General features: G+C 57.9%; 1 long non-coding RNA gene across 1 annotated transcript; it reads right to left on the bottom strand.

Annotated features, from left to right (window-relative positions):
* Positions 1-2,174: 2,174 nt before the first annotated feature.
* LOC113949006 lies at positions 2,175-9,198 on the bottom strand. Its single transcript, XR_003528304.1, has 2 exons — positions 8,445-9,198; positions 2,175-4,529 (listed from the first exon to the last, which is right to left on the bottom strand). It is a non-coding gene; the product is annotated as an uncharacterized LOC113949006 (long non-coding RNA).

Here is a 9,198-nt window from a genome sequence, read left to right as displayed (position 1 = left end):
GGCTCCCACAAACACACGTTGGGTAATACTCTTGGTGTCACAACCAGCTTAGGGGACCCTTCCTTTCAGGGGAGACAACTGAGGTGTGGGAGGACCATCCTCATATACGTAGTGGTGAGATTCCCAGACCATGCTGGAGCCAGACAAAGCTTTGCTTTCCCCACTCAGCTTTTCACATCTCTTTTTCCTTAGGGAGCTGGAGAGGAATCAGTATCTGCCGCCTCCCCCTGGCTCCCCCAACCCCCTGGCCCTCGGCGGGGGGAGCACAGACTCAGGTTAATGTGCCCATTGATCGGCACATCCTCCTGTCACGGGTCTGTGCCAGAGCCTGTTTCGCCATTCCCGGTGGGTGATGAATGTCCTGTCTTGGAGTGGACACAGCCTGCCATCACCACCTGGGAAATCAGGGTCAGCCCCAGGGTCTGCAACTGTGCTTGGCTGCACTGCGGGGAGAGGGGGGGACTTTATACTGGATCCTTCAACCCCACTTCTTGCAGGTTGCATTTATTTGGGGAGTCCCTGAATTTGTTCTGCTGAAGGAGAGGGGGAACAGCAGGACACGGCTCCCAAAGGTGGGGATGAACCAAATATGGGGCTTGGGGAAGCTGCTGCCCAATTGAGAGCCCCCAAAATTCAATGTGCTCTCAAAGTATGACCCCAAACTGGAGTGAAGAGTCCCCAGCATAGCCCTGAGCACTCCCAGGAATACTGGGGCTTGCACCCCCCTGCCCTCCCCGCCTCTGCGGTGCTGGTTCCCCTGGTCAGCCCAAGGCACCAGGGTCTCAAGGAGCAGCTCCCTCAGGTGCCAAGCCCGGGCTGGAGCCACTCTGTCCCTTCCCTCCACTTCCTCAGCAGCTTCACCAGGGTTGGCCCTGCAGCCTGGGAGTCATTTCTGCATCCCAGTTACTCGGTGGAATGGGTGGACTTGTATCCTTAGGACTTAACTGAGCAATGCTGTTGGTATGGGCAGACTGGGCATAGTGGGATGAGTGAAGGGCAGCACTGGGATGCTGTGGGCACCACTTAAGGGGAGAAACGGAATGGGGAGAGCTCCCCTGCATCCCCTCACCCTCCTCCCGCCGCACTGAGCAAAGCGGGTGAGACAACCAGGCACGGGCACTGCGGGCACGGGCTTGTCCTGGTGCCCGTGTGCTCCTGGTGTGATTCCATCTGGCTCCATCTGCTCCCGCCCGGGCTCGGCGGGACCGAATGTGGGTCGTGGCGAGCACGGGTGACACACCGCGGTGCGGCCGGGCAGCAGCTGATCCCCCCGGGCTGTGCGGGCTGTACCGCCGGCCGGGATTACCCAGCTGCTGCCGAGCTGGCACAGGGACCGTCTCCTCCTAAAGGTTCCCTTCCAAGGGATTACGGATAATGCATCTGGAGCAGCACTCGCTCATCCAGGTTTGTGATTTATCTGAAAATCAAATTCCAGTAATCTCGCCTGCCATCTGGCCCCCGTGGACACGCGGCTGCCCCGGCTCCGGGCGGGAGGCAGCCGAGAAGGTCGGGATGGAGTACTCCATGTCCCTCCCCGAGCATCCTCCGTGGGAAGGACAGAGCGGGCTGTGAGTCTCTGTGGGTGGCTTGGGACATCCCGGGAAGAAGATGGCCCAGGGAGCATTTCTGGGATGATGTGGAGTGCCAGGATGTGTGCAGGACCCGGAGAGCTCAGCCCCTTGCAGGGATACTCCGATATCCCTGTGTCCCATACATCCCTGGATGCTGGGATGCTGGCAGGACCCAGAGAGCTCAGCCCCTTGTAGGGATGTTACTGTGTCCCCACACATCCCTGGATGCCAGGATGTGGGCAGGACCCAGAGAGCTCATTTCCTTGTAGGGATGTTACTGTGTCCCCACACATCTCTGGATGCCAGGATGCGGGCAGGACCCAGAGAGCTCAGTTCCTTGTAGGAACACGGGAAGGAGAAGGTGATGGGAAGGAGGTGGGGACACCTGCCCTGCCCTGGGGACATCCTGGCAGCAGGGATGTCCCGTGCCCCAGCAGGGAAGGCAGAAGAGAGCAGGATCCATCCTTTCCCCTGGCAGGAGTAGCCCAGAGGGGAGCCGGAGCCCCCAGCATTCCCCTCCCTGGCCCTCATTCTCAGCTCATTAAGGCTCTCCCATTATTCTGACATTTTGTGCGCGTCACGTAGCGGGAAGAAGTAATTTACTTAGAAGAAATTAAAAGTTCATTTTAATTGAGCGCACACTGCAGTATGCAAATGCGGGCGCATTATGTACACTGATGCGGAGACAAAGGCTGTAATCAACTGTTAACCCCCTCTGAGCCAGCCCCACGCTCCACCACAAACCCAGCACCACTCCGGCCACTCTGGAGACCCCAGACCCACATTTGGGATGTCCCCTTCCATGCAGCTCCATGTTCTCATAGCAGGGTGATGGATAAACCCCTTGTGCATGTCTCTGTGCCAGCTGGGATGCAGGAGTCACAAAGGGATGCCAGGGATGGAGGTGTCCCCAAATTGCTGTGACGCACTGGGATGGCTTCAAGCCAGCAGAAAAGAGTGGATGGCGGGGCAGTGGGTCTCCAGGGGTGGAAAGTCATTTTGGGGAGCTGGAATGGAGGTGCAAAGGCCAGATGAGATGGGAATACCTGTCCAAAGGCCAAAATACGGCTCATCGGAGCTGTGACAACCCTCAAATCTAGCTATCTCTGGAATGAGCTTGTGATATTCCCAACATCCTGTTGCAATTTTTTAATGTTTTTTTTTACTACCTGTCAGATCTGAGGTTTTTTTAATGGCAGTGCAAATGGAACTGATTCACAGATGCGAGATGACAGCCCACTGCAGGAGACAGACAAATTACCTCCAACCTCGGCTCAAGACACCCACGGACTCCCAAACGAAGAGGGGTGGTAATGGGGGGGAGGTGTAATGAGTTGCCAGTGCTCAACCAGGCTGCCCACCCTGGTCTGTGGGTGCTCTGTGGGTGCAGCAGGTCTGTGGGCATCCCATGCACACCAAATCCATGAGACCCAAAGGGATTTTGGGGATGGCACATGCTCATCTAACACCATATTACAGGTGGATGATGCTAAAATTAAGGGAAATATGAGGACAGAGGTGTCCCTTTGAAGGGGACACACCAAGGGTGACAGGGCAGACCCATCCGTCCTTTGCAGGAGGGATGATGCTGTTGGGAATCCCTTCTCCTGGCTTTGCCAAGGATGGAAGGGACAGACCCAGGATGGGACTTTGCCACCCTGGGGCAGGTGACAGTGGCAGTTTCACCCCAGAACCACATGTGGAGGAGGGCTGGGGAACACCTTGGAGCATCTATCACCACCTCAGCTGCCCTTCACCAGCCCTGTGCTCCCAGGAGCCTCAACACCAGTGCTCCCAGTCAGCTCCCAAAGGCAACCAGGGTGGTCGAGGAGGATTTAATTGCTGCCTTGTAACCTTTGCATCCTGTCCCACGTGCCGGCTGGGTTCCCGGCTCCACAGCTCCAGATGGTACCCGGGAAAGAGTTAAGTCCGCTGTGATCAACAGCAAGAAGCAAGTGGTAAACAGTTTTTCTCTCCCTCTGCTAAATTAATATGCAAATTCCCCCCTCTTCCCTCCCCCCCCTTGCTTCGAAATTAGCGAGGTAGAATGCTTGGGCTAATTATGCATTCAAACGAGCAGGCTTCGTTAATGTGGCACTAAGAGGAGCCTGAAAATGATTGTGAGACGATGAAATTGAAATTGGAGCATGGCACTTCTAATGCATCTGGAGTCACTCTTGCGTGCCCCGGCAGATGTAACCTGGCAGTGACCGGCAGCTCCCGCTGCCCTGCCTGTGCCCGGGCACTCCCACACCCCAAGCACCCCCAGCACCCCACAGTACCTCCCCCAGCTTCTCCATCCCACTCCAAAATCAATGCAGTTACAAGATTTCCCAGCCCAATTCCTCGGGAATGGAGGGGTGTGATGGCCCCACACACCCACAGCTCCCGGCTTGGGGTGGGGATGAGGAATACATGCCAAAGCATTCCCTGAACACTGAGAAGCAGGGTCAGGATTAGGACTGATGGTGCTCCAGGTGTGCAGAGGAGCTCCTGGCACAGCCCTTGGTGTGTCCATGCAGGTCCTGTGGGGTGATGCCAGCATCAGCCTCTGCACTCCCATGGTCCAGAGCATGAATGGGAGCACGTTTCTCATTCCCGGGCAAAATCCTGGCCCCTGAGGCAGCCAGCAGGGCCTGAGTGTGTTTGGTAAAGCTCCACGTGTACTGGAGTTCACATGGATAAGCCTCCAAATGGATAAACCTTCTTCACTCCTGGGGATGCTGAAATCTGATGGCTGCAGGAAGGTCACAGGGGGATTCCCATTCCTGTTGCCATGTACCAGCAGGTTCGGTGCTCAGCAGTTGCTGGCACATCCCAGCAAGGACGAAACTGGTGGCACATCCACATGCCATGTCACATGGCCCATGGCACCACCAAGTGTGAGTCTGTGCCCCAGGATTGGGTGACACAGTGGCATCCAGGGCCAGGCAGGGGCTGCTCCCACGAGACTGGGATCTGCAGAGGAAAAGCAGGAGAAAAGACTTAGGGTGACAAGACAAACAGAGACATGTTTTATTTTTGGAGATGTTTTATGCTGGGGATGAGCAGCCACAGGCTGTGACAGGCACACGGGATGATGAAGGATTCACGGGAATACCAACTCAGGATGTCACCAGTCCCAGCCTCCGCTGGGATAACTGTTCACTGCCATCTGCATGGGCTTGAGTTCAGCCACCCAAGGGCTAAACCCCATTTCCCACGAGAGCTGGCAGCACTGTGGTACCTGCCAAACCAACCCCCCTCTGGCAGGCAGCAGGGATGGAAGCTGGCATTAAATATTCATCAGAGGTGTGGAATTTACTGGAACCATCCATTAGGAGGTAACACACAGTCTGCAGCGTGCTCCTGGCAGCCGGGCCATGCCGTGGTGGGCGGCCAGGAGGAAGGAGGCAGGGAAGGAAGACGAATGCTCTGGAGGAGACTGCGGAACCGTAAACCAGATGCACTGTTATTAATCAATGAGGAGCTACAGACTTTCAGTGCTCAACCACCAGGAGTGAAGAGAAGAAATAAACAGACAAGGAGATGAATAATACCCCGGAAAGAAGGGGAAGGAGTGGGAGAGCAGCAGGGATGCAGATCTGAGAGGAGACAGTCCCTGGGAGAGGGGTGGGATGGAATGGTATGGTTTGGTCCAGAGGAATGCTGAGCATCCCAGACAAGAGCAATGTTGAATGTCCCAGAGGGATGCTGAGCACCTGGGAGAGTGTTGAGCACCCCAGAGGGATACTGAGCATCCTGGAGCAACATCAGATGTCTTGGAGCGATGCTGAGCACATGAGAGCGATGCTGAGTGTCCCACAGGAATGCTGAGCACCCAGGAGTGATGTTGACCATCCCAGAGGGATGCTGAGCACTCCTGAGGACACACACCTTGGCAGAGGAGGCCATGGGGCTCAGAGTGAGCCATGGTGTGCCTGGGCAGGGCCGGGGCAAGGGCATTCCCCGGGCACCAGGACCCACCACATCGGCTTCGCTCCGCAATGTGCCCCGGGGTCGGGGCTGGCACATGGAGGGGGTTGTTTTCCCCATCTCTCCAGTAATTTTTTCCCTCTGACTATGATGCATAGCAGTGCTAATTCGGCACGTTGCCATTAATTCCAGCACAGCTGCTGCTCTCTCCCTCAAGGCATTTCGCTAATACTCGGCTTCAGAGCCTCTCAGCAAATTAACATCATTTGTTCTGCAGAACATGTTTTATTTCTACACTACATGCATAGCTTATTACTCCTCCAGAAACTCGGGGTATGCGGGAGGCAGTGCCAGCGGGCATGGCCCTCCAGAGCCAGCCCTGCTCCCCAACTCACCATGCCCATCCCCACGCAGGCACAGGGACACAGCACAGTCCTTTGTGACACCTCACACTGACCTGAGGTGGAACTGCAGGGATTTTCTCCTGGTACTGGGATGCCGTGGTGCTGTTGGAGCAGCTGAGGCTGGTGATGTGAGGTAGGATGGTGGCAGCATGCTGGATTGGTTACTGTCTGGTACCTCCTGCATCCTTCCAGCCTGATGCTACACCTCAGTGTTCCCACATTTAGAGACAGGGGTGACAAGAGGTCCCAGCAGGCCATGACTTGAGGGCCAGGTTGGGGCTTGCTGGACGTGATGCTGAAGGGCACCAGGAATCCCCAGCGTTAGTGGGATGGCTCTGAACCTCTGGCAGCAATGCTGGGATGGAGCAGAGCATCTCCCATGTGGCCCTTGGTGCTGAGCCCCCTGGAGATCCCAGGGCTGCCAGTGGCGGGTATGACCCAGGCAGGGTGTCACAAGCCAGAGAGGGTGTCCCGCCCACCACCCACAAACCCACAGCCCCTGCTGGCGACAATTTCAGGTCTTTTGCTTTGATTAAGGTTATTTAAGCTTTTTACCGAAACATAAAACCTGATTGTTTGCATAAACAACCTAATTGGATTATGGCGCACAGCATTGCTAATGCTGTGGGCTGGCTGGGAGCCGGCGGGAGCACCGGGAGCAGGGGTGGTTTGGGCAGAGGGAGGGTGACACCCCTCCGTGCCCCACACCGGGGTCTGCACCACCCTGCCCCCTTCTCCCAGCCACGGAGGGACTCTCCTCGGGGTGGGCAACAGCCGTGTAGGGACACAGTGTCCCCAGCACACGGGCCTGGCTGTGCCCTGGCTATGTCCACCTGCAAGGTGAAAGGGGACAAAGACCTCACTCCAGCACGGCTGGTGGGAGGAGGAAGAGGAAGATGGAGGTGGCAAGCGGGAAGCAGGGGGCCGGGAGCTTTGCAGGAATGCTGCCTGCACAGCGTTTCCATGGCTGGGAGCTGCAGAAGGCTTTCATGGCAAGAGGCAGAGAGGCTCCATGAATATTTCATTAGGAAAGCAATGTGGTGTGCTGCAGAGAACATCTGGCTGGAGTCCCTGGAGACCCCTGCCTTGTGCAGGAAGCAGGAACTGTGAAATACGGAGGAAAACGAGGGAGAGGGGGAGATGGGGGGATCATCCCGTGACATGGGGAGCGTTCCTGCCCCTCTGGCCCTGTGATGGGCAGTGCAGGGAAGGTGTGGAGCTTTGTCCTCCGGTGAATGACAGCTCTGGGGAGGTGGAGGGGCTGCTGTGGTGCCATCCAGGTGGAGGGACCTTTTCTGATCCTTCTCCATGGGACATTTTGGGGGACCAGGCTGCAGCAGGGTGCTGTGTTTAGTCCAAATATCCAATGAAGGAATGGACAGAACTGCTCCTCCAGCTTAGAGTTGGGGTTGCCAGGTGCTGACCAGCCCAGCCAGCGATGATGGAGCCTGGGATGGGATGAGATATCTCCTCTTGCCTCCCTCCACATCCCTCCCAGGGACATGCTGATGCCCTTGAAGCTGGATGCTGGGGTCCCTGCCCTGGTTACTGCAGATGATGGATGCTGAGGTCAGGGACCCTGAGGGAGGTTTGTCCTGGTAGGATTGGTGCAGAGTGGACATCACTGGGCACAGCCAGGGTGCAGAGCATCAGGCAGGAATCAGGGTGATGTGAGATTTGGGATTGCCAACAACCCTGCTTCCCTTCAGTGACATCTCCTTTCCCTAGCACTGGACAGGTTTGGCACTTCGAGACCCTTAGCCTTCACATGGTGCCTGTGGAGCGGTGACACCACAGTGTTCCTGGCATCTGCTGCTGGCTCCAACATTGCTTCTGCAGCACGGGGCAGGCAGCATGCTCTGCAACCTGGACCAGCATGCGGCAGCACCAAGGCTCTGTCCTACACCTTCAACCTCCTCCCTAAGGCTCCCACAAGTGCTCACACCCCTGTCTCCTTCACCCATCACACTGTGGCTATGACCCTGGCATCATGCAGGTTATGGTCATGGACCAAGAGCTTCCCAGTGCACCAAAATCCTCCTCTTCCTCCCCAGTATGGTGGTGAGTGTGGGGGACTCACTGCCCACTCTCCCTTTCTCCTCACTCAGCCACCAGGCTCGGCTCTGCAGTAGTCCCAGTTTGGGATCAGGGGACATTCCCCATGTGCCAGCTCTGCTGGCAGCAGGACTTTGGCTCACACCTCCCTGCCCACAGCCCCTGTGTCTCCCAGCCCCGTGCCCCCGGTAGACAAAGCCCAACCACACAAAGCCACAACCTCCCTTGCCAGCCCCGCATGCAGCAAATCCCCTCTGTAGCCACCAGCCAAGCCTGACCGGCACTCAGAGCCCTCGCCCGCCTGTGCCAGACAGCAGTGGAAGGACCAAAGGGCTGCCATGGGACAGGCCCGGCAGGAGAGCAGCGGGACAGCCAGGGAGGCCATGGGCAGCCTGCATGGAGCTGAGCCAGCCGGGATGCGCTGAGCCGGCCAGGATGCACAGCCCCGGCTGCAGACACATGCACGCACACGCACACCCTTGAAAACGAAGGCAAATACCTCTCTTGTCTCCGGCTCCTCCGTTTGCTGCCCATCCTGCCTCGGCCACGCTGTGCCTCTGCCGTGCTGCCCGCTCTCCATGTGCCCACGCTGCCAGACCCTCCTCTCTGCCACCGGTGGATTTTGGCCCCTGCTGCCTGCTGGCGTTTTGGCAGCCTCGCCGCTCCAGCGATGGCATGTGTCCATTATTTTTTTTTTCCTCTCTCCCTTTCACAATCCGTCCTCCCCAGCCTTCTCCGCCGGTGCCTCCAGAGCCGCCTGTGGTGCCAGCTCGCAGGGAAATTGGCAGCAAGCGCGGCACAGGGATCCTCCCGCAGCTGACGGAGCCCTGCCAGGCGCAGGCAGCCCTTCTGCCAGCCACCAGCCTTGGCACGGTGGGCCGGGGGGCCGCGGGGGGCTGCCGAGGCTTGGCAGCCCTTCCCCGGCACCGCGCACCCCAGCCGCCACGGCAGCTCCGCTGCCAAAAGCCAAATGGGGGGAGGAAAAGGGGAAAATGCAGAGAAAAGAGTTGGCTTCGCTGTGCCCAGTGGTGGGGAACCACCAGGGGCCCCTTCCCTTGGCCAAGGCCAGCTGGGCAATGTCCTTGTCCCTCGCGGAGGTGTGGGAGCCTGGCGGAGGTGCCGGTGTCACATGGAGAGGCTCAGCCCCGTCTGTCCCCACTTGTGCCCCCAGTCCAGCCACAAAAGCCCATCCCAGGGATGGCAAGTGCCGACGCAGACCAGCGATGCTGCATGGCGAGAACGGCTCCCATAGA

Source organism: Corapipo altera, unplaced genomic scaffold (assembly GCF_003945725.1).
Source record: "Corapipo altera isolate COAL_440 unplaced genomic scaffold, ASM394572v1 62, whole genome shotgun sequence".
NCBI classification, from domain to species: Eukaryota; Metazoa; Chordata; class Aves; order Passeriformes; family Pipridae; genus Corapipo; species Corapipo altera.
The sequence above is the reverse complement of the archived record's forward strand: the minus strand, read 5'-3'. Positions and strand labels throughout refer to the sequence as shown.